Below are 24,457 nucleotides of genomic sequence, written 5' to 3'. Positions count from 1 at the left end.
CACTGACACGGAACACAAAAGTCCAAGTGTATCAAGCTTGTGTCCTCAGCACCTTGCTCTATGGCAGCGAGGCCTGGACAATGTATGTCAGCCAAGAGCGACGTCTCAATGCATTCCATCTTCGCTGCCTCCGGAGAATCCTTGGCATCAGGTGGCAGGACCGTATCTCCAACACAGAAGTCCTCGAGGCGGCCAACATCCCCAGCTTATACACCCTACTGAGCCAGCAGTACTTGAGATGGCTTGGCCATGTAAGCCGCTTGGAAGATGGCAGGATCTCCAAGGATACATTATACAGCGAGCTCGTCACTGGTATCAGACCCACCGGCCATCCATGTCTCCGCTTTAAAGACGTCTGCAAACGCGACATGAAGTCCTGTGACATTGATCACAAGTCGCGGGTGTCAGTTGCCAGCGATCGACAGAGCTGGCGGGCAGCCATAAAGGCGGGGCTAAAGTGTGGCGAGTCGAAGAGACTTTGCAGTTGGCAGGAAAAAAGACAGAAGCGCAAGGGGGAGAGCCAACTGTGTAACAGCCCCGACAACCAATTTTATCTGCAGTGTCTGTGGAAGAGTCTGTCACTCTAGAATTGGCCTTTGTAGTCACTCCAGGCGCTGCTTCACAAACCACTGACCACCTACAGGCACTTACCCATTGTCTCTCGAGACAAGGAGGCCAAAGAAGAAGATGTACCTGGACCCCAAGTCTCTTTGGACCTCTGCTGTTTCTAGCCTTTCACCAGTTAGAACGTGTCCTGTTTTATCCATTTTTAGGTACAAAGTGGATGACCTCACATTTGCCTACATTGAAATCCATTTGCCACATTTTTGCCTTTTCACATAATCCATCAATATTGCTTTGTAATTTAGTACTTCCATCTACACTGCTTACAATGCCACCTATCTTTGTGTCATCAGCATATTTGGAAATGTGGCTTTCTATCCCATCATCTAATCATTAATAAATATGAAGAATAGTTGCCCCATTATAGATTCTGGCAGGATGTCACAAGTCACATCCTGCCAATCAGTGTACCTGTCCATTATCCCTACTTGCCTTATCGCTCATCCAATTTCTTAACCAGGTCAATAAGTTGTCTGCAATTCCATGGGCTTCAACTTTAGCTAACAGTCTACAATGAGAGACTTTATCAAATGCCTTCTGGAAGTCCATATGAATAACATCCATAGGCATTCCCCATTCACTACTTTAGTCACCTCTTCAAAAATTGCATTCAGGTTCGTCAAGCATGACATGCCCTTTGCAAATCTATGCTGGCGCTCTCTGATCAGCTGAAACTTTTCAAAGTGTTCAGTCACCTTATCCTTAATTATAGACTTCAGTAACTTCCCAATAAAGATTGCTAGGCTAACTGGCCTATAAATCACTGGTTTTTCTCTCTTACCTTTCTCAAATAGCAGAGTGACATGCACAATTTTCCAATCTATAGGAACGGTTTCTAAATCAAAAGAACTTTGGAAGTTTATCTGCAATATTCTCACCTACTTTCTTTAAAACCCTGGGATGGAAACCAACTGGTCTTTGAGATTTGTCACTCTATAGTGCCATTTTTTTTCAGTAGTGTTGAGTTCCTGTCCCTGATTTAGTGTTAGTTTCCTTGGGATTTCTGGCATGCTGACCTTTTACTCTACTATAAATACTGACACAAAGTAATTATTCAACATGTCTCCCATTTCCTTATTTTCATTGACAATATCACATGAGTTTTCAAGGGGCTCACCTTCCTCCTGATCACCCTCTTTTTCCGAATAGAATTGTGACCATTTTTTGTAAAAATTAAAGTCCTCAGTAATTATGATGCCTGGATAGGTCTGGTGCTGTCTGGCAGTCTGTAAAGAATGTCCCATATGATAGTGGTTTGTTGCATAATTTTGTTCTACAAGGGGGCAACACAAGAAACCACCATTGGACGAGGACCTTCAGCTTGAAGAGGGAGAAGATGCTGATGACATAGAGGATGGCAAGGAAGCAGGCAGCCTGCAACCAGAGCTGTTTAATAGAAACTCATTGAACAGTCCTTCTACTGTACAAACTCTGCTCCCCCCATTAATAGTCATGATCAACAGCTGTCCTAGTTCTTCTACCTTCCACCATGGGCAGACAGTGGCATTGTGGTAATGTTGCTAAACTAGAGGCTGGGGACACGGGTTCAAATTTAAAAAATTCTGGAATTGAAAGCTAGTCATCAATTGTCCCATCTGGTTCACTAATGGCCTTTAGGAAATCTACTGTCCTTACCTGGTCTGGCCTACATGTGACTCCAGACCCAACGCAATGTGGTTGACTCTTAACTGCCCTCTAAAATGGTCTAGCAAGCCTTTCAGTTATCAAGGACAATTAGGGATGGGCAACAAATGCTGGCCTTGGCCAGTGATGCCCACCATGCATGAAAGAATTAAAAAAAATGCAGAGTCAGCAGCTACAACAGGAATGCTCTCTGCACGTAAAGATTTCAAGAAGGTTATCATATTACTATTTTACACAAATGCTTACATGCTAAATATCACCCAGATGTGTGGCCCCACTGTCTACCATAAGTGTTCTGTGTACCTATTCCAATGCTTTTAAATGTTTCTCTTCCCCCAGTGGCTGCAGCATGGGCAGTGGAAGGCTATTATGATTCAGTTAGGGACTCGGGAGATGCTTGTTGTTGATGATCCCTCGGATCTTGGGCCTGACAGGATTCAGCTGCAAATTGAAGTAACTTAACATCGCAAAGGGAAATCGGGCCCAACTGGCTTTCTTTGACCAAAGTGAGCATTGGCTCGGGGGGAAGGGGGGTGTTGCAAGGAACATGATCTATTGTCATCCTGAAAGATGACAGAATATTTCATTCCTGTTGTACAAAAGCCTGGCTATAGGCACTCCTACTGATCTGTGAGAGGAGATGGTTATTTCAAGAGCCTGCATGACCTCAGTATGCTATTACTGGTGCCACACAACTCCTGTAGGGAGACTGCAGCATCCATTGAGCTGATCACTAACTCTGTGGTGAGGTGCAGGGTGTCAATCATGTGCATGAGAATCCCACACAAGTTGGTAATGTAATGCTTCCTATTTTCCAGCATGATGTGGAAGCTCCCTGTCAGGCAGTGAACAATTACTACGGCACAGAAAACCTTTTCTTTTAAAGGCTAAGTCTCCTTATTTTGTGCCAGCATTTCCTGCATGTGGAGTGAAAGTGTTTTTTTCTGTGCCTATTCAAGGGTTTTCAAACTGAATGAGGTCTGCCTAAGGCAGAGGTGATGGTTATGCCCAGAGCCTGCATGAGCATTGAATGCCTAATTGAAAGAAGCAGCAAGTGGGTCAACAGAGAGAAGATTTACAGTCAGTAGCAGGTTTTGAGGGTGTGAGTGCAAGCAGAAAGGAGGCGCAGTGAAAGGCAGGTCAATTTAACATCAATGCTGGGTAAGGTTTTTGAAAACATAATCAGGGGGAAAAAAAATCAGCAAGCACTTGGAGAGGTTTGATTTAATTAAGGAGAGCCAGCATGGATTTGTAAAAAGCAGATGGTGCTTGACTAATCTAATTGAATCTTTTGATGAAATAATTGAGAAGGTTGATGAAGGGAAAGCAATGGATGTTGTCTACATTGATTTTAACAGTGTTTGACAAAGTACCACATAAGACTGGTTAACAAAATTGAGGATTAGGCGAATCAGTATCAACTTGGATAAAAAGTTGGCTTGAGGAGAGAAAACTGAATCGTGGTAAATAAAAGCAAAATACTGCAGGTGCTGGAAATCTGAAATAAAAGCAGAAAGTGCTGGAAATACTTTGGATCTGGGGAAACAGATTTAACACTTCAGGTTGATGAGTCGTGGTAAATGGTTGTTCTTCAGACTGGAGGATGGTAGACAGTCGTATTCCCCAAGGCTCAGTGCTAGGACCATTACTTTTTTTGATGTATATAAATGACTTGGATATTGAAAACAGAGTAAAATTTCAAAAATTGCCAATGGTACCAAACTTGGAGGTGTGGCAGACTGAGAATAATACCAATCGACTGCAATAGGACATACATAGACCAGCAGAATGGGCAGACAAGTGGCAGATGGAATTAAATACAGAGAGGTGTGAGGTGATGCATTTTGGCAGAAGGGATAAGGAGAGGCAATATAGACTTCATGGCATAGTTTTAAAGAGTGCACTGGGATAGAGGGACCTGGGAGTTCATGTGCATAGATCTTTGAAGGTGGCAGGATAGATTGAGAGAGTAGTTAGCAAAGCGTATGGGATCTTGGGCTTCATAAGTAGAGGTATTGAACACAAAAGTAGGGCAGTTATGCTGAAACTTTATAAAGCTCTGTTTAGAGCCCAATTAGAGTATTGTGTCTAGTTCTGGCCACCACACTTTAGGAAGGATGTGAAGGTCCTTAAGAGGATGCAGAGGAGATTTCCCAGAATGGTTTCAGGGATGGGTGGTTTTAGCTACAAGGTTAGGTTGGAAAAACTGGCGTCCATCTCCTTGGAGCAAAGGAGATTGAGGGTAGACTTGACAGTTATACAAGATTATGACAGGTTTATTTAAGGTTGACAAAGGAAAGCAGTTATTAACTGATGATAAAAGGATTAGGGGACACTGATATAAGGTTTTGGGCAAGAGATGCAGGGGGAATGTGAGGAAGAACTTTTTTATGCAGCAAGTGGTAATGACCTGGAACTCGCTGTCTACGTGGCTGGTGAAAGCAGAGAGGATGAATGATTTCCAAAGGAAATTGAATGGCACTTGAGGGAAATAAACTTGCAGGGCTACGGGGATAGAACAGGGGAATGGGACTGATTTGGATCTACAGAGAGCCAGCATGGATTTTCTGGGCCGAATGACCTCCTTCTGTGTTGTACTGTCTCTGACTAATTTTAAGGTTATTTCCCCCTTGTTCGGGACTGCCCCCACAGAGAAAATAGTTTTTATCTACCCTATCAACTCCTTTATTCATCATACGCACCTCAGTTAAATGGCCTCTTAATTTTCTATATGTAAAGGAATACAAGCCTTTTCTGTGCAACCAGTCATCATAATGTAACCCTTTAACCCAGGTATCATTATGGTGAATCTGTACTGTACCTGCACCAAGGCCAATATATATTTTTGCAGTGTGGTGCCCATAAGTGATCGCAGTACTCTAAATCAAGTCTAACCTGAGTTTTATATATATGTAATATAACTTCTACCCCTTTGAATTCCAGACCTTTTGAGATAAGGATGAAGGTGAGCTCTTAGCAGTATTGTTGTCTCTGTTAGTGAAGTTTCCATACAGCTGGGGGTTGGGGGTGTGGGGGTGGGGTGGTGGAACAGCTGCAATTGATTGCTGTAGTCTAAAGAACCAGCTGTAACCCCACCTACCACTGTTCAACTGCTTCCAACCAGAATCTCATTATCTACCAATAAAGATATAAGATCTCTCAATTCAGGAATTGTCCCTTTTAGATTGGGAAAATTGCAAATGTAACTCCATTATTTAAGAAAGGTCACAGTGAGAGAAACCAGAAAATTATAGGCCTGGAATGTCTAACAACTATTATGGGGAAGTTATTGGAATCTCAAATTAAGGACAGAGTTGTGATGTCTCTCGTGACTGGAGTGAGGTTTAGTCGGGTTTGGTATAAGATATGTGACACAGAGACTCCGGGCAGTTGAACATAATGGTGTCATCTTTATTCTGTTTAACTTCCACTTTCCCTTTGCTTGCATGTATGTTCTACAGCAGCCTCCAGAGTATACAATGTACAATGCAATTGCAATTTCAAAACACTATCACAAAACACTACATCCCTCCCCTTCTTAGTAAATGAGAGACATAGCAACGGTTTGTTTCCAAAACTGTAAACAATAAACTTAAACAATTCATTTTATAACATAGTCACTTAAGTATGGTGGGTATTTTCTTACATGAGTAGGATATTCTCTGACATCAGATATAGTCTCATTTGACTCATGTTCTTCATCTGAGATGTTGATGTCGGAATCAGATTCAATGCTTGAGAGGTGTTTTCAGTGCTTTGAAGAATGATGCATTTCTTGTGATTTGTGAATCACGCTAAGCAGTGATCATGGATCCTTTTGTGTAGGTCACAACCAGTGTTTAGATGTCATAGGGGTTGTTTGCTTTCCAACATGACCATCACATTTCACAAGTAGTTTATCTCCTTGCTTTAGCAGTGTAGCTGTAAATTTTATGTTTCGCTCTGCATTTATTTTCGTTCGATCCTTCTGTTTTCGTTCGTGTACATGTTGATCATTAGCTCTGCAGGGGAATTCAGGTAGACGTGCGCGCATGGGATGTGCAAAGATGAGTGTAACTGGAGGTGTTTGTGTAGTTGAGTGAGGAATTGCTCGGTAATCACAAAGAAAGTAATTACAGCTCTTGCTTCCATGATTTGTTCTCAGCTGTAGCTGTATGTATTACTTTTTTCAAGGTTCACATAAATCGGTTGACTTTTCCATTATCTTTTGACCAACACGGTGTGATTTTGCTACGAGTGAACCCAAGGTAGTTTGCAAATTTGCTGAACTCGTCACTGTTGAATGGGAATCAATTGTCACTTCTTACCATTTGAGAGATTCCAAACAAGGTCAAGATTTGGGATGACTGCTTTTGTTGAAGTTGACATAACTAATTCCACGATTGGGAATCTGCTGTAGTCATCAGTTACAAGTAGGTGTTCACCTGTGGGCAAACCTGTGAAGTTAACTCTAACTTCAATCCATGGTGCTGGAGGTAGTTCGGACATCTTAAGATCATGAAGATTTGACATTGTGGTTGCTTGACATGGCAAACACTGGTTTTGTAAAAAGTTGAGGCCCCAGCACTGATCCCTGTGGCACACCACTGGTTACATTTTGCCAACCCGAAAATGACCCATTTATGCCTACTCTCTCTTTCCTGTTCGCTAACCAATCTTCTATCCATGCCAATATGTTACCTCCTACACTATGAGCTTTTGTTTCCACAATAACCTTTGATGTGGCACCTTATCAAATGCCTTCTGGAAATCTAAATACAACACATCCACCGGTTCCCCTTTATCCACAGCACATGTAACTCCCTCAAAGAACTCCAATAAATTGGTTAAACATAATTTCCCTTTCACAAAACTCTGTTGACTCTGCCTGATTACTTTGATTTTTTCTAAATGCCCTGCTATTACATCTTTAATAATAGCTTCTAACATTTTCCCTAAGACAGATGTTAAGCAGGGATCAGTGCTGGGACCTTTGCTGTTTGTAGTATATATAAATGATTTGGAGGAAAATGTAGCTGGTCTGATTAGTAAGTTTGCGGACGACACAAAGGTTGGTGGAGTTGTGGATAGTGATGAGGATTGTCAGAGGATACAGCAGGATATAGATCGGTTGGAGACTTGGGCGGAGAAATGGCAGATGGAGTTTAATCCTGTCAAATGTGAGGTAATGCATTTTGGAAGGTCTAATGCAGGTGGGAGGTATACAGTAAATGGCAGAACTCTTAGGAGTATTGACAGGCAGAGAGATCTGGGCGTACAGGTCCACAGGTCACTGAAAGTGGCAAAGCAGGTGGATAAGGTAGTCAAGAAGGCATACGGCATGCTTGCCTTCATCGGTCGGGGCATAGAGTATAAAAATTGGCAAGTCATGTTGCAGCTGTACAGAACCTTAGTTAGGCCACACTTAGAATATTGCGTGCAATCTGGTCGCCACACTACCAGAAGGATGTGGAGGCTTTGGAGAGGGTACAGAGGAGGTGTACCAGGATGGTGCCTGGTCTGGAGGGCATTAGCTATGAGGAGAGGTTGGAAAAACTCGGATTGTTTTCACTGGAACGATGGAGGTGGAGGGGCGACATGATAGAGGTTTACAAAGTTATGAGCGGCACGGACAGAGTGGCTAGTCAGAAGCTTTTTCCCAGGGTGGAAGAGTCAGTTACTAGGGGACATAGGTTTAAGGTGCGAGGGGAAAAGTTTAGAGGGGATGTGCGAGGCAAGTTTTTTTACACAGAGGGTGGTGAGTGCCTGGAACCTGCTGCCAGGGGAGGTGGTGGAAGCAGATCCGATAGCGACGTTTAAGAGACATCTTGACAAACATATGAATAGGAAGGGAATAGAGGGATATGGGCCCCGGAAGTGCAGAAGGTGTTAGTTTAGGCAGGCATCAAGATCGGCGCAGGCTTGGAGGGCCGAATGGCCTGTTCCTGTGCTGTACTGTTCTTTGTTCTAACTGGCCTGTAGTTTCCTGCTTTCTGTCTCCCTCCCTTTTTGAATAAAGGAATTACATTCGCTATTTTCTAATCTAACAGAACCTTCCCCGAATCTAGGGAATTTTGGAAAATTAAAACTAACGCATCAACTATCTCACTAGCCACTTATTTTAACACCCTAGGATGAAGTCCATCAGGACCTGGGGACTTGTCAGCCCGCAGCTCCAACAATCTGTTCAGTACTACTTCCCTGGTGATGGTAATTTTCTTGCATTCCTCCCTCCCTTCCATTTCCTGACTTACAGCTAATACTGGGATGTTACTTGTATCCTCAATACTGAAAATCGATGTAAAATACCTGTTCAATTCATCTGCCATCTCCTTATTATCCATTATTAATTCCCCAGACTCACTTTTTATAGGATCAATGCTCTCTTTGTTAACTCTTTTCTTTTTTAAATATCTATAGAAACTCTTACTATCTGTCTTTATATTTCTAGTTAGCTTTCTCTCGTACTCTAATTTTACCTTCCTTATCAATCTTTTAGTCATTCTTTGCAGTTTTTTATATTCTGTCCAATCTTCTGATCTGCCTCCCATCTTTGCACAATTATAGGCTTTTTCTTTAAGTTTGATACTATCTTTAATTGTTTTAGTTAACCATGGATGACGGGTCCCACCCTTGGAATTTTTCTTTCCCGTTGAAATGTATCTATTCCGTGCATTCTGAAATATCCCCTGAAATGTCTGCCACTTTATCTCTATTGACCTATCCCTTAACCTGATTTGCCAGTTCACTTTAGCTCGCTCCGCTTTCATGCTCTCATAATTGTCCTTATTTAAGTTTATAATATTAGTCTTGGAACCACTCTTCTCTCCCTCAAACTGAATGGAAAATTCAATTCTATTGTGATTGCTGCTACCTAGGGGCACCTTAACTATGAGGTCATTAATCCTATCTCGTTGCACAATACCAGGTTTCGTATAGCCTGCACTCTGGTTGGCTCCAGAACGTATTGTTCCAAGAAATTATCCCAAAAACATTCTATGTGCTCCTCATCTAGGCTACCTCTGCCCATCTGATTTTTCCAGTCTATGTTGGTGAAAATTCCCCATAATTATTGCCATACCTTTCTGACAAGCTGCCACTATTTCTTCCTTTAACCACGCTATAGGACGGGGTATAATGTTTGGTGACCTGTACACCTACTCACACAAGTGACTTCTTGCCTTTATGATTTCTCATCTCTACCCAAACTGCTTCTACATCCTGGTCTCTAGAAATTAGGTTATCCCTCCCTAGTGCGCTAATACCATAATTAATTAACAGAGCTACCCCTCCACTTTTTCCTAGCTTCTTGTCCTTCCTAAATGCCATGTGCCCTTCAATAGTCAGGTCCCAATCTATGTCATCCTGCAGCCATGTCCCTGAAATGGCCATCAGATCGTACTTATTTATTTCCATTTGCGCTCTCAGTTCATCTGTTTTGTTTCGAATGCTATGTGCATTCAGAGCCTTTAGTTTTGTCCTTTTATTTTTGTAACCTCGAGCCTTATCTGTTGATTTACTTTTAGATTTGTACACTCTGTCCCTTCCTGTCACGGTCTGTTTATCATTTCCCATATTAATACCTTTCTTGCCTTGTCTCTACTCTTTAATTTACCATATCTTCCCAGATTTGATCCCTTGCCCCAATTTTTCAGTTTAAACCCTCTCTACTTCCCTAGTTATGCAGCTCACTAGAACACCGGTCCCAGCACGGTTCAGGTGTAGATTGTCCCAACGGTACAGCCACCACTTTCCCCAGTACTGGTGCCGGTGCCCCACTGACCAGAACCCACTTCTATCATACCAGTCTTTGAGCCATGCATTAATTTCTCTAATCTTATTGCTCTATGACAATTTGCACGTGGCTCTGGCAATAATCCAGAGATTATTACCTTTGAGGTTCTGCTTCTTAATTTGGTGCCTAATTCTGCATACTGATTAAGCAGAACCTCTTTCCTTGCCCTGCTTATGTCGTTGGGACCTACATGGACCACGATGACGGGATCCTCCCCCTCCCACTGCAAGTTCCTCTCCAGCCATGAGCAGGTGTCCCGAACCCTGGCACTAGGCAGGCAACACAGCCTTCTGGACTCTAGCTCTTTGCTGCAGAGAACAGTGTCAATCCCCCTAACTATACTGTTCCCTACTACGACTACATTCCTTTTCTCTCCCTTCACTTGAATGGCTTCTTGTACCATGGTGCCATGGTCAGGTTGCTTATCCACCCCGCAGCCCCCACTCTCATCCAAACAAGCTGAAAGAACCTCAAACCTGTTGGACAATCGCAAAGGCTGAGACTCCTGCCCTCTGGGTCCTCTTATCTGCCTCAGCTGCAGCTACACACTCCTGCCCCTGACCAAATTAGAAGACCCTATCCTAAGGGGTGTGACTGCCTCCTGGTACAAATTGTCCATGTAAATTTACCCCTCCTTGATGTGTCGCAGTGTCTGCAGCTCGGGCTCCATTTCAATGACTCTGAGCCGAAGCTCTTCGAGCCGCAAACACTTACTGCAGACGTGTTTGCCCTGGATCACACTGGCATCCAGGAGCTCCCACATGCTGCAGCTGTGACATATCACCTGACTTGCCATCCTTAATGTGCTTTAATTAACTACTTAATTATTTTATTCAATTTGTTATTTTCTTTTCCTTTTTTTATATATTTTATTAAGCTTCCCACTAGTTCCTTTACTATTTTAAGCATTAAGATTAGAATGGACCTTAATCACTTACCAGATACTCACCAAACAGGTAGCTTCTTCCCAAACCAATCACCTACCTACTTGCCTGTGATGTCACAGTTTACCAGGGTACTCACCAAATAGCTCCTTTCACTGCACCGAAGCAAGAACCAAATACTGGAGGGTTAAAAGAGTACAAAAAAAAGGGAAAAAATGGAGCACCTCTGCCCCCTTCACCAAACTCGCCACTCACCAAACTCGAATCTCCACACTCAGCTTTTAATCTGCACTCGGTGAGTCCATTAGATATTACCAATGATAATAAAGCTTTGCCAATACTAATAAACCTTACTACTATTAGTACACCTTACAAGCATAGATCAACCCTAATAATACTTAATACAGCTTATGTATTAAGTTGTCCGAAATTGAAATAATACACTCACTACTGGTCTCTCTCTCACTCTGTATTTTAAATTCTAAAATTCGCTTTAGTTTTAAGTTTATATACTAATAAATTGATCAAGTATTATGCTATGTTTGAATTAAATTAAATCATAAGCGTACCTGTTTACTCACCCCGGTGGCGCTCTTTTTCCCTGCTCTCACTTTCGATTGTGACATCACACCGATGTCACTTTTTGATTTTCCCTGCTCTGCTCCCACTGTGCCCCTCTATCTCTCGATCTCTTCCTCTCGCTCTCTCTTGCTGTCCTCCTCACTCTCTCTCTCGCTGTCCCCCCTCTCTCTCACACTCACTGTCCCCCCCTCTCTCTCTCACTGTCCCCCCTTCTCTCTCTCACTGTCCCCCCCTCTCTCTCGCTCACTGTCCCCCCCTCACAGTCCCCCGTTCACTGTCACCCCCTCTCTCTCTCTCTCACTCACTGTCCCCCCTCTCTCTCTCTCACTGTCCCCCCTCTCTCTCTCACTGACCCCCCCTCTCTCTCTCACTGTCCCCCCCCTCTCTCTCTCACTGTCCCCCCCCTCTCTCTCTCTGTCCCACCTCCCTCTCTCTCACTGTCCCCCCCCTCTCTCTCAGTGTCGCCCCCCTCTCTCTCTCAATGTCCCCCCCACACTGTCCCCCGCTCACTGTCCCCCCCTCTCTCTCTCACACTGTCCTCCCCCCTCTCTCTCTCACTGTCCCCCCCTCTCTCTCGCTCACTGTCCCCCCCTCACAGTCCCCCGTTCACTGTCACCCCCTCTCTCTCTCTCTCACTGTCCCCCCTCTCTCTCTCTCTCACTGTCCCCCCTCTCTCTCTCACTGTCCCCCCCCTCTCTCTCTCTGTCCCACCTCTCTCTCTCTCACTGTCCCCCCCCCCTCTCTCAGTGTCGCCCCCCTCTCTCTCTCACTGTCCCCCCCACACTGTCCCCCGCTCACTGTCCCCCCCTCTCTCTCTCACACTGTCCTCCCCCCTCTCTCTCTCACTGTCCCCCCCTCTCTCTCTCTCTCACTGTCCCCCCATCTCTCTCGCTGTCCTCCTTTCTTTCTCTCTCGCTGTCCTCCTCTCTCTCTCTCTCTCACTCACTCTCTCTCTCTGTCCTCCTCTCTCTCTCTCTCTCTCTCTCTCTCTCTCGCTGTCCTCCTTTCTTTCTCTCTCGCTGTCCTCCTCTCTCTCTCTCTCTCACTCTCTCTCTGTCCTCCTCTCTCTCTCACTCGCTGTCCTCCTTTCTCTCTCTCTCACTGTGCTCGTCTCTCTCTCTCTCTCTGTCCTCCTTTCTTCCTATCTCTCTCTCTGTCCTCCTTTCTCTCTCTCTCTCGCTGTCCTCCTTTCTTCGTCTCTCGCTGTCCTCCTCTCTCTCTCTCTCTCTCTCTGTCCTCCTCTCTCTCTCTCGCTGTCCTCCTCTCTCTCTCTCACTGTCCTCCTCTCTCATTCTCACTGTCCTCCTCTCTCTTTCTCACTGTCCTCGTCTCTCTCTCTCTGTCCTCCTTTCTCTCTCACTCTCTCTCCTCCTCTCTCTCTCTCTGTCCTCCTCCTCTCTCTCTCTCTCTCTGTCCTCTTTTCTCTCTCTGTCCTCCTCTCTCTCTCCCTCTGTCCTCCTTTTTCTCTCTCTCTCTGTCCTCCTCTCTCTCTCTCTCTCTGTCCTCCTCTCTCTCTCTCACTGTCCTCCTCTCTCTCTCTCACTGTCCTCTCTCTCTCTCACTGTCCTCCTCTCTCGCTCTCTGTCCTTCTTTCTCTCTCTCTGTCCTCCTTTCTCTCTGTCCTCCTTTCGCTCTCTCTCTGTCCTCCTTTCGCTCTCTCTCTGTCCTCCTTTCTCTCTCTCTCTCTGTCCTCCTTTCTCTCTCTCTCTCTGTCCTCCTTTCTCTCTCTCTCTCTGTCCTCCTTTCTCTCACTCTCTCTGTCTTCCTCTCTCTCTCTCTCTCTGTCTTCCTCTCTCTCTCTCTCTGTCCTCCTCTCTCTCTCTCGCTGTCCTCCTCTCTCTCTGTCCTCCTGTCTCGCTCTTGCTGTCCTCCTCTCTCTCTCTGTCCTCCGTTCTCTCTCTCTCTCTCTCTGTCCCCCTTTCTCTCTCTCGCTGTCCTCCTCTCTCTTGCTGTCCTCCTCTCCCTCTCTCTCCTCCTCTCTCTCTCACTGTTCTCCTCTCCCTCTCTCACTGTCCTCTCTCTCTCTTTCTCACTGTCCTCCTCTCTCTTTCTCACTGTCCTCCTCTCTCTTTCTCACTGTCCTCCTCTCTCTTTCTCACTGTCCTCTCTCTTTCTCACTGTCCTCCTCTCTCTCTCACTGTCCTCCTCTCTTTCTCACTGTCCTCCTCTCTCTTTCTCACTGTCCTCCTCTCTCTTTCTCACTGTCCTCCTCTCTCTTTCTCACTGTCCTCCTCTCTCTTTCTCACTGTCCTCCTTTCTCTCTCTCTCTCTCTCTGTCCTCTTTTCTCTCTCTCTGTCCTCTTTTCTCTCTCTCTGTCCTCCTCTCTCTCTCTCGCTGTACTCCTCTCTCTTGCTGTCCTCCTCTCTCGCTGTCCTCCTCTCTCTCTCTCTCTCTGTCCTCCTTTCTCTCCCTCTGTCCTCCTTTCTCTCTCTCTGTCCTCCTCTCTCTCTCTCTCTGTCCTCTTTTCTCTCTCTCTGTCCTCCTCTCTCTCTCTCTCTGTCCTCCTTTTTCTCTCTCTCTCTGTCCTCCTCTCTCTCTCACTCTGTCCGCCTCTCACTCTCTCACTGTCCTCCTTTCGCTCTCTCTCTGTCCTCCTCTCTCTCTCTCTCTGTCCTCCTCTCTCGCTCTTGCTGTCCTCCTCTCTCTCACTGTCCTCCTTTCTCTCTCTCTCTCTCTGTCCTCCTCTCTCGCACTTGCTGTCCTCCTCTCTCTCACTCTGTCCTCCTCTCTCTCTCACAGTACTCCTCTCTCTCTCTCGCTGTCCTCCTCTCTCTCTCTCTCTCTGTCCTCCTCTCTCTCTCTCTCTGTCCTCCTCTCTCTCTCTCTCTCTGTCCTCCTCTCACTCTCTCTCTCTCTCTGTCCTCCTCTCTCTCTCACTGTACTCCTCTCTCTCTCTCTCGCTGTCCTCCTCTCTCTCTCTCGCTGTCCTCCTCTCTCTCTCTCGCTGTCCCTCCTCTCTCTCTCTCGCTGTCCTCCTCTCTCTCCTCGCTGTCCTCCTTCTCTCTCTCGCTGTCCTCCTCTCTCTCTCTCGCTGTCCTCCTTTCTCTCTCTCGCTGTCCTCCTTTCTGTCTCTCGCTGTCCTCCTCTCTCTCTCTCGCTGTCCTCCTCTCTCTCTCTCGCTGTCCTCCTCTCTCTATCTCGCTGTCCTCCTCTCTCAATCTCACTGTCCTCCTCTCTCTCTCTCTCCCTCTGTCGTCCTCTCTCTCTCTCTGTCCTCCTCTCTCTCTCTCTCTCGCTGTCCTCCTTTCTCTCTCTCCTCTGCCCATCCTCTCTATCTCCCTGTCCTCCTCTCTCTCTCTCTGTCTGTCCTCCTATCTCTCTCTCTGTCTGTCCTCCTTTCTCTCTCTCTCTGTCCCTCCTTTCTCTCTCTCTCACTGTCCTCCTCTCTCTCTCTCTCTCTCACTGTCCTCCTCTCTCGCTCCTATCTGTCCTCCTTTCTCTCTCTCTCTCTCTGTCCTCCTTTCTCTCTTTCTCTCTGTCCTCCTTCTCTCTCTCTCTCAACTGTCCTCATCTCTCGTTCTCGCTGTCCTCCTTTCTCTCTCTCCCTCTCTGTCCTCCTTTCTCTCTCTCCCTCTCTGTGCTCGTTTCTCTCTCTCTCTGTCCTCCCTTTCTCTCTCTCTCTCTGTCCTCCTTTCTCTCTCTCTCTCTCTCACTGTCCTCCTCTCTCGCTCTCACTGTCCTCCTCTCTCTCTCTCTCTCTCTCTCTCTCACTGTCCTCCTCTCTCTCTCTCGCTGTCCTCCTCTCTCGCTGTCCTCCTTTCTCTCTCTCTGTCCTCTTTCTCTCTCTCACTGTCCTCTCTCTCTCTCTCTCACCTGTCCTCCTCCTCTCTCTCTCACTGTCCTCCTCTCTCTCTCTCTCTCTGTCCCCTCTCTCTCTCTCACTGTTCTCCTCTCTCTTTCACACTGTCCTCCTCTGTCTTTCACACTTCCTCCTCTCTCTTTCTCCTTTCCTCCTCTCTCTTTCTCCACTGTCCCTCCTCTCTACACTCTCGCTGTCCTCCTTCTCTCTCTCTCTGTCCTCATTTCTCTCTCTCTGTCCTCGTTTCTCTCTCTCTCACTGTCCTCCTCTCTCTTTCTCTCTCTCACTGTCCTCCTCCTCTCTCTCTCTCTCTCGCTGTCCTCCTTTCTCTCTCTCTCTCTGTCCTCCTTTCTCTCTCTCTCTCTGTCCTCCTTTCTCTCTCTCTCTCTGTCCGCCTTTCTCGCTCTCTCTCTGTCCTCCTTTCTCTCTCTCTCACTGTCCTCCTCTCTCTCTCTCTCTCACTGTCCTCCTCTCTCTCTCTCTCTCACTGTCTCCTCTCTCTCTCTCTCTCACTGTCCTCCTCTCTCTCTCTCTCTCTGTCCTCCTCTCTCTCTCTCTCTCTGTCCTCCTCTCTCTCTCTCTCGCTGTCTCCCTTTCTCTCTCTCTCTCTCTCTCTGTCCTCCTTTCTCTCTCTCTCTCTGTCCTCCTTTCTCTCTCACACTGTCCTCCTTTCTCTCTCTCACTGTCCTCCTCACTCTCTCTCACTGTCCTCCTCTGTCTCTCTCTCCCTCTCTCTGTCCTCCTTTCTCTCTCTCTCACTCTCCTCCTCTCTCTCTCTCACTGTCCTCCTTTCTCTCTCTCTCTCTCACTGTCACTCCTCTCTCTCTCTCACTGTACTCCTCTCTCTCTCTCTCTCTCTCTCTCTCTCTCTCTCTCTCACTGTCCTCCTCTCTCTCTCTCTCTCTGTCCTCCTTTCTCTCTCTCTCTCTCTCTGTCCTCCCTTTCTCTCTCTCTCACTGTCCTCCTCTCTCTCTCTCTCACTGTCCTCCTCTCTCGCTCTCGCTGTCCTCCTTTCTCTCTCTCCCTCTCTCTGTCCTCCTTTCTCTCTCTCTCCACTCTCCTCCTCTCTCTCTCTCACTGTCCTCCTTTCTCTCTCTCTCTCTCACTGTCCTCCTCTCTCTCTCACACTGTACTCCTCTCTCTCTCTCTCTCTCGCACTGTCCTCCTCTCTCGCTCTCGCTGGCCTCCTTTCTCTCTCTCACTGTCCTCCTCTCTCTCTCTCTCTCGCTGTCCTCCTTTCTCTCTCTCTCTCTGTCCTCCTTTCTCTCTCTCTCTCTGTCCCTCCTTTCTCTCTCTCTCACGGTCCTCCTCTCTCTCTCTCTCTCTCACTGTTCTCCTCTCTCTCTCTGTCTCACTGTCCACCTCTCTCTCTCTCGCTGTCCTCCTCTCTCTCTCTCTCTCACTGTCCTCCTCCTCTCTCTCTCTCACTGTTCTCCTCTCTCTCTCTGTCTCACTGTCCACCTCTCTCTCTCTTGCTGTCCTCCTCTCTCTCTCTTGCTGTCCTCCTTTCTCTTTCTCTCTCTGTCCTCCTTTCTCTCATTGTCCTCCTTTCTCTCTCACTGTCCTCCTCTCTCTCTCTCTCTCTCACTGTCCTCCTCTCTCTCTCTCTCTCACTGTCCTCCGCTCTCTCTCTTGCTGTCCCTCCGCTCTCTCTCTTGCTGTCCTCCTCTCTCTCTCTTGCTGTCCTCCTTTCTCTCTCTCTCTGTCCTCCTTTCTCTCTCTCTCTGTCCTCCTTACTCTCGCTCTCACTATCCTCCTCTCTCTCTCTCTCACTGTCCTCCTCTCTCTCTCTCTCTTGCTGTCCTCCTTTCTCTCTCTCTCTCTCTCGTTCCTCCTTTCTCTCTCTCTCTTTCCGCATTTCTCTCTCTCTCACTGTCCACCTCTCTCTCTCTCTCTCACTGTCCTCTTCTCTCTCTCTCACTGTCCTCCTCTCTCTCTCTCACTGTCCTCCTCTCTCGCTGTCCTCCTTTCTCTCTCTCACTTTCCTCCTCTCTCTCTCTTGCTGTCCTCCTCTCTCTCTCTGCTGTCTTCCTTTCTCTCTCTCTCTCTCTCTCTGTCCTCCTTTCTCTCTCTCTCTGTCCTCCTTACTCTCGCTCTCACTATCCTCCTCTCTCTCTCACTCTCTCTCTCCTCTCACTGTCCTCCTCTCTCTCTCTCTCGCTGTCCTCCTTTCTCTCTCTCTCTCTCTTCGTTCCTCCTTTCTCTCTCTCTCTTTCCTCATTTCTCTCTCTCTCACTGTCCCACCTCTCTCTCTCTCTCTCACTGTCCTCTTCTCTCTCTCTCACTGTCCTCCTCTCTCTCTCTCTCTCTCTCACTGTCCTCCTCTCTCGCTGTCCTCCTTTCTCTCTCTCTCTCTCTGTCCCTCCTTTCTCTCTCTCTCTCTGTCCTCCTTTCTCTCTTTCTCTCTGTCCTCCTTTCTCTCTTTCTCTCTGTCCTCCTCTCTCATGTCCTCCACTCTCGCTCTCACTGTCCTCCTCTCTCTCTCTCTCTCTCACTGTCCTCCTCTCTCTCTCTCGCTGTCCCCCTTTCTCTCTCTCTCTGTCCTCCTTTCTCTCTCTCACTGTCCTCCTCTCTCTCTCTCTCTCTGTCCTCCTTTCTCTCTCTCTCACTGTCCTCCTCTCTCTCTCTCTCTCTCTCTCGCTGTCCTCCTTTCTCTCTCTCTCTCTGTCCTCCTTTCTCTCTCTCGCTGTCCTCCTCTCTCTCTCTCTCTCTCTGTCCTCCTTTCTCTCTCTCTCACTGTCCTCCTCTCTCTCTCTCTCACTGTCCTCCTCTCTCTCTCTCTCTCTCTCTCACTGTTCTCCTCTCTCTCTCTCTGTCCACCTCTCTCTCTCTCGCTGTCCTCCTCTCTCTCTCTCTCTCACTGTCCTCCTCTCACTCTCTTGCTGTCCTCTCTCTCTCTCTTGCTGTCCTCCTTTCTCTTTCTCCTCTGTCCTCCTTTCTCTCATTGTCCTCCTTTCTCTCTCACTGTCCTCCTCTCTCTCTCTCTCACTGTCCTCCTCTCTCTCTCTCTCTCTCACTGTCCTCCTCTCTCTCTCTTGCTGTCCTCCTCTCTCTCTCTCACTGTCCTCCTTTCTCTCTCTCTCACTGTCCTCCTTTCTCTCTCTCTCTTTGTCCTCCTCTACCTCTCTCTGTCCTCTTCTCTCTCTCTCTCTGTCCTCTCTCTCTCTCTCTGTCCTCCTCTCTATCTCTCTGTCCCTCCTCTCTCTCTCTCTCTCTGTCCTCCTCTCTCTCTCTCTCACTGTCCTCCTCTCTCTCTCTCTCTCTCTCTCTGTCCTCCTCTCCCTCTCTCTCTCTGTCCTCCTTTCTCTCTCTCTCTGTCCTCCTTTCTCTCTCTCTCACTGTCCTCTCTCTCTCTCTCCTCATCTCTGTCAATCCTCTCTCTCTCTCTCACTGTCCTCCTCTCTCTCTCTCTGTCCTCCTCTCTCTCTCTCTCTCGCTGTCCTCCTTTCTCTCTTTGCTGTCCTCCTTTCTCTCTCTCTCTGTCCTCCGTTCCCTCTCTCTCGCTGTGCTCCTTTTTCTCTCTCTCTCTCTGTCCTCCTCTCTCGCTCTCGCTGTCCTCCTTTCTCGCTCTCACTCTGTCCTCCTCTCACTCTCACAGTACTCCTCTCTCTCTCTCGCTGTCCTCCTCTCTCTCTCTCTCTCTCTCTCTCTCTCTGCCCCTCCTCTCTCTCTCTCTCTCTCTCCTCTCTGTCCTCCTCTCTCTCACACTGTCCTCCTCTCTCTCACACTGTCCTCCTCTCTCTCACACTGTCCTCCTCTCTCTCACACTGTCCTCCTCTCTCTCTCTCGCTGTCCACCTCTCTCTCTCTCTCGCTGTCCTCCTCTCTCTCCTCTCTCTCTCTCTCACTGTCCTCCTCTCTCTCTCACTGTCCTCCTTTCTCTCTCTCACTGTCCTCCTTTCTCTCTCTCACTGTCCTCCTTTCTCTCTCTCACTGTCCTCCTTTCTCTCTCTCTCTGTCCTCCTCTCTCTCTCTCACGCTCCTCCCTCTCTCTCTCTCCGTCCTCCCTCTCTCTCTCGCTGTCCTCCTCTCTCTCTCGCTGTCCTCCTCTCTCTCTCTCTCTCACTGTCCTCCTCTCTCTCTCTCTCTCACTGTCCTCCTTTCTCTCTCTCTCACTGTCCTCCTATCTCTCTCTCTCCCTGTCCTCCTCTCTCTCTCTCTCTCTGTCCTCCGCTCTCTCTCACTGTCCTCCTTTCTCTCTCTCTCACTGTCCTCCTCTCTCTCTCTCTCTCTCTGTCCTGCTTTCTCTCTCTCCTCCTGTCCTGCTTTCTCTCTCTCTCTGTCCTGCTTTCTCTCTCTCACTGTCCTCCTTTCTCTCTCTCTCCGTCCTCCTCTCTCTCTCTCTGTCCTCCTTTCTCTCTCTCTCTCTGTCCTCCTCTCCTCTCTCTCTGTCCTCCTCTCTCTCTCTCTCTGTCCTCCTCTCTCTCTCTCTCTCTCTCTCTCTCTCCTCCTCTCTCTCTCTCTCTCTGTCCTCCTCTCTCTCTCTCTCTGTCCTCCTCTCTCTCTCTCTCTGTCCTCCTCTCTCTCTCACTGTCCTCCTTTCTCTCTCTCTCACTGTCCTCCTCTCTCTCTCTCCACTCTCCTCCTTTCTCTCTCTCTCACTCTCCTCCTCTCTCTCTCTCTCTGTCCTCTCATCTCTCTCTCTGTCCTCTCTCTCTCTCTCTCTGTCCTCCTCTCTCTCTCTCACTGTCCTCCTCTCTCTCTCTCTCTCTCTGTCCTCCTCTCCATCTCTCTCTCTGTCCTCCTTTCTCTCTCTCTCTCTGTCCTCCTCTCTCTCTCTCACTGTCCTCCTCTCTCTCTCTCTCTGTCCTCCTCCTACTCCCTACCTTTCTCCCTCTCTCCTCTGTCCTCCTTTCTCTCTCTCTCACTGTCCTCTCTCTCTCTCTCTGTCATCCTCTCTCCTCTCTCACTGTCCTCCTCTCTCTCTCTCTGTCCTCCTCTCTCTCTCACTGTCCTCCTTTCTCTCTCTCTCACTGTCCTCCTCTCTCTCTCTCTCTCTCTGTCCTGCTTTCTCTCTCTCTCTGTCCTGCTTTCTCTCTCTCTCTGTCCTGCTTTCTCTCTCTCTCTGTCCTGCTTTCTCTCTCTCTCTGTCCTGCTTTCTCTCTCTCACTGTCCTCCATTCTCTCTCTCTCCGTCCTCCTCTCTCTCTCTCTGTCCTCCTTTCTCTCTCTCTCTCTGTCCTCCTCTCTCTCTCTCTGTCCTCCTCTCTCTCTCTCTCTGTCCTCCTCTCTCTCTCTCTCTCTCTCTCTCTCAGTCCTCCTCTCTCTCTCTCTCTCTGTCCTCCTCTCTCTCTCTCTCTGTCCTCCTCTCCTCTCTCACTGTCCTCCTTTCTCTCTCTCTCACTGTCCTCCTCTCTCTCTCTCACTCTCCTCCTTTCTCTCTCTCTCACTGTCCTCCTCTCTCTCTCTCTCTGTCCTCTCTCTCTCTCTCTCTGTCCTCCTCTCTCTCTCTCACTGTCCTCCTCTCTCTCTCTCTCTCTCTGTCCTCCTCTCCATCTCTCTCTCTGTCCTCCTTTCTCTCTCTCTCTCTGTCCTCCTCTCTCTCTCTCACTGTCCTCCTCACTCTCTCTCTCTCTCTCTCTGTCCTCCTCTCCCTCTCTCTCTCTGTCCTCCTTTCTCTCTCTCTCACTGTCCTCTCTCTCTCACTGTCCTCTCTCTCTCTCTCTGTCATCCTCTCTCTCTCTCTCACTGTCCTCCTCTCTCTCTCTCTGTCCTCCTCTCTCTCTCTCGCTGTCCTCCTTTCTCTCTTTGCTGTCCTCCTTTCTCTCTCTCACTGTCCTCCTCTCTCTCTCTCGCTGTCCTCCTTTCTCTCTCTCTCGCTGTCCTTCCTTTCTCCCTCTCTCGCTGTTCTCCTATCTCTCTCTCTCGCTGTCCTCCTCTCTCTCTCACTGTCCTCCTCTCTCTCTCACTGTCCTCCTTTCTCTCTCTCTCACTGTCCTCCTCTCTCTCTCACTGTCCTCCTTTCTCTCTCTCTCACTGTCCTCCTTTCTCTCTCTCTCTCTGTCCTCCTCTACCTCTCTCTGTCCTCTTCTCTCTCTCTCTCTGTCCTCTCTCTCTCTCTCTCTCTCCTCCTCTCTCTCTCTGTCCTCCTCTCTCTCTCTCTGTCCTCCTCTCTCTCTCTCTCTCTGTCCTCCTCTCTCTCTCTCACTGTCCTCCTCTCTCTGTCCTCCTCTCTCTCTCTCTGTCCTCCTTTCTCTCTCTCTCACTGTCCTCCTCTCTCTCTGTCCTCCTCTCTCTCTCTCTCGCTGTCCTCCTTTCTCTCTCGCTGTCCTCGTTTCTCTCTCGCTGTCCTCCTTTCTCTCTCGCTGTCCTCGTTTCTCTCTCGCTGTCCTCCTTTCTCTCTCTCCCTCTGTCCTCCTTTCCCTCTCTCTCGCTGTCCTCCTTTTTCTCTCTCCCTCTGTCTTCCTCTCTCTCTCTCTCGCTGTCCTCCTCTCATTCTCTCGCTGTTCTCCTATCTCTCTCTCTCGCTGTTCTCCTATCTCTCTCTCTCGCTGTCCTCCTATCTCTCTCTCTCGCTGTCCTCCTCTCCCTCTCTGTCCTCCTTTCTCTCTCTCTCACTGTCCTCCTTTCTCTCTCTCTCACTGTCCTCCTCTCTCTCTCTCACTGTCCTCCTTTCTCTCTCTCTCACTGTCCTCCTTTCTCTCTCTCTCTCTGTCCTCCTTTACCTCTCTCTGTCCTCTTCTCTCTCTCTCTCTGTCCTCTCTCTCTCTCTCTCTCTCTGTCCTCCTCTCTCTCTCTCTGTCCTCCTCTCTCTCTCTCTCTCTGTCCTCCTCTCTCTCTCTCTCTGTCCTCCTCTCTCTCTCTCTCTCTCTCTCTGTCCTCCTCTCCCTCTCTCTCTCTGTCCTCCTTTCTCTCTCTCTCTCTGTCCTCCTTTCTCTCTCTCTCACTGTCCTCTCTCTCTCTCTCTCTGTCATCCTCTCTCTCTCTCTCACTGTCCTCCTCTCTCTCTCTCTGTCCTCCTCTCTCTCTCTCTCTCGCTGTCCTCCTTTCTCTCTTTGCTGTCCTCCTTTCTCTCTCTCTCTGTCCTCCTTTCCCTCTCTCTCGCTGTGCTCCTTTTTCTCTCTCTCTCTCTGTCCTCCTCTCTCGCTCTCGCTGTCCTCCTTTCTCTCTCTCACTCTGTCCTCCTCTCACTCTCACAGTACTCCTCTCTCTCTCTCGCTGTCCTCCTCTCTCTCTCTCTCTCTCTCTGCCCTCCTCTCTCTCTCTCTCTCTCTCTCTGTCCTCCTCTCTCTCACACTGTCCTCCTCTCTCTCTCTCGCTGTCCACCTCTCTCTCTCTCTCGCTGTCCTCCTCTCTCTCCTCTCTCTCTCTCTCACTGTCCTCCTCTCTCTCTCACTGTCCTCCTTTCTCTCTCTCTCACTGTCCTCCTTTCTCTCTCTCACTGTCCACCTTTCTCTCTCTCACTGTCCTCCTTTCTCTCTCTCTCTGTCCTCCTCTCTCTCTCTGTCGTCCTCCTCTCTCTCTCGCTGTCCTCCTCTCTCACTCGCTGTCCTCCTCTCTCTCTCTCACTCGCTGTCCTCCTCTCTCTCTCTCTCTCACTGTCCTCCTCACTCTCTCTCTCTCTCTGTCCTCCTTTCTCTCTCTCTCACTGTCCTCCTATCTCTCTCTCTCCCTGTCCTCCTCTCTCTCTCTCTCTGTCCTCCTCTCTCTCTCACTGTCCTCCTTTCTCTCCCTCTCACTGTCCTCCTCTCTCTCTCTCTCTCTCTCTGTCCTGCTTTCTCTCTCTCTCTGTCCTCCTTTCTCTCTCTCTCTCTGTCCTCCTCTCTCTCTCTCTCTGTCCTCCTCTCTCTCTCTCTCTGTCCTCCTCTCTCTCTCTCTCTGTCCTCCTCCTCTCTCTCTCTCTCTCTCTGTCCTCCTCTCTCTCTCTCTCTCTCTCTCTGTCCTCCTCTCTCTCTCTCTCGCTGTCCTCCTTTCTCTCTCGCTGTCCTCCTTTCTCTCTCGCTGTCCTCCTTTCTCTCTCGCTGTCCTCCTTTCTCTCTCTCCCTCTGTCCTCCTTTCCCTCTCTCTCGCTGTCCTCCTTTTTCTCTCTCCCTCTGTCTTCCTCTCTCTCTCTCTCGCTGTCCTCCTCTCATTCTCTCGCTGTTCTCCTATCTCTCTCTCTCGCTGTTCTCCTATCTCTCTCTCTCGCTGTTCTCCCTATCTCTCTCTCTCGCTGTTCTCCTATCTCTCTCTCTCGCTGTCCTCCTCTCCCTCTCTGTCCTCCTCTCTCTCTCACTGTCCTCCTTTCTCTCTCTCTCACTGTCCTCCTCTCTCTTTCTCACTGTCCTCCTTTCTCTCTCTCTCACTGTCCTCTCTCTCTCTCTCTCTCTGTCATCCTCTCTCTCTCTCTCACTGTCCTCCTCTCTCTCTCTCTGTCCTCCTCTCTCTCTCTCTCTCGCTGTCCTCCTCTCTCTCTCTCACTGTCCTCCTCTCTCTCTCTCTCATCTGTCCTCCTCTCCCTCTCTCTCTCTGTCCTCCTTTCTCTCTCTCTCTCTGTCCTCCTTTCTCTCTCTCTCACTGTCCTCCTATCTCTCTCTCTCCCTGTCCTCCTCTCTCTCTCTCTCTGTCCTCCTCTCTCTCTCACTGTCCTCCTTTCTCTCCCTCTCACTGTCCTCCTCTCTCTCTCTCTCTGTCCTGCTTTCTCTCTCTCTCTGTCCTCCTTTCTCTCTCTCTCTCTGTCCTCCTCTCTCTCTCTCTGTCCTCCTCTCTCTCTCTCTCTGTCCTCCTCTCTCTCTCTCTCTCTCTCTCTCTCTCTCTCTCTGTCCTCCTCTCTCTCTCTCTCTCTGTGTCCTCCTCTCTCTCTCTCTCTCTCTCTGTCCTCCTCTCTCTCTCTCTCTCTGTCCTCCTCTCTCTCTCTCTCGCTGTCCTCCTTTCTCTCTCGCTGTCCTCCTTTCTCTCTCGCTGTCCTCCTTTCTCTCTCGCTGTCCTCCTTTCTCTCTCGCTGTCCTCGTTTCTCTCTCGCTGTCCTCCTTTCTCTCTCTCCCTCTGTCCTCCTTTCCCTCTCTCTCGCTGTCCTCCTTTTTCTCTCTCCCTCTGTCTTCCTCTCTCTCTCTCTCGCTGTCCTCCTCTCATTCTCTCGCTGTTCTCTATCTCTCTCTCTCGCTGTTCTCCTATCTCTCTCTCTCGCTGTTCTCCTATCTCTCTCTCTCGCTGTCCTCCTCTCCCCTCTCTG

This window comes from Heterodontus francisci, chromosome 12 (genome assembly GCF_036365525.1).
Source record: "Heterodontus francisci isolate sHetFra1 chromosome 12, sHetFra1.hap1, whole genome shotgun sequence".
Taxonomy (NCBI): Eukaryota; Metazoa; Chordata; class Chondrichthyes; order Heterodontiformes; family Heterodontidae; genus Heterodontus; species Heterodontus francisci.
The sequence above is the reverse complement of the archived record's forward strand: the minus strand, read 5'-3'. Positions refer to the sequence as shown.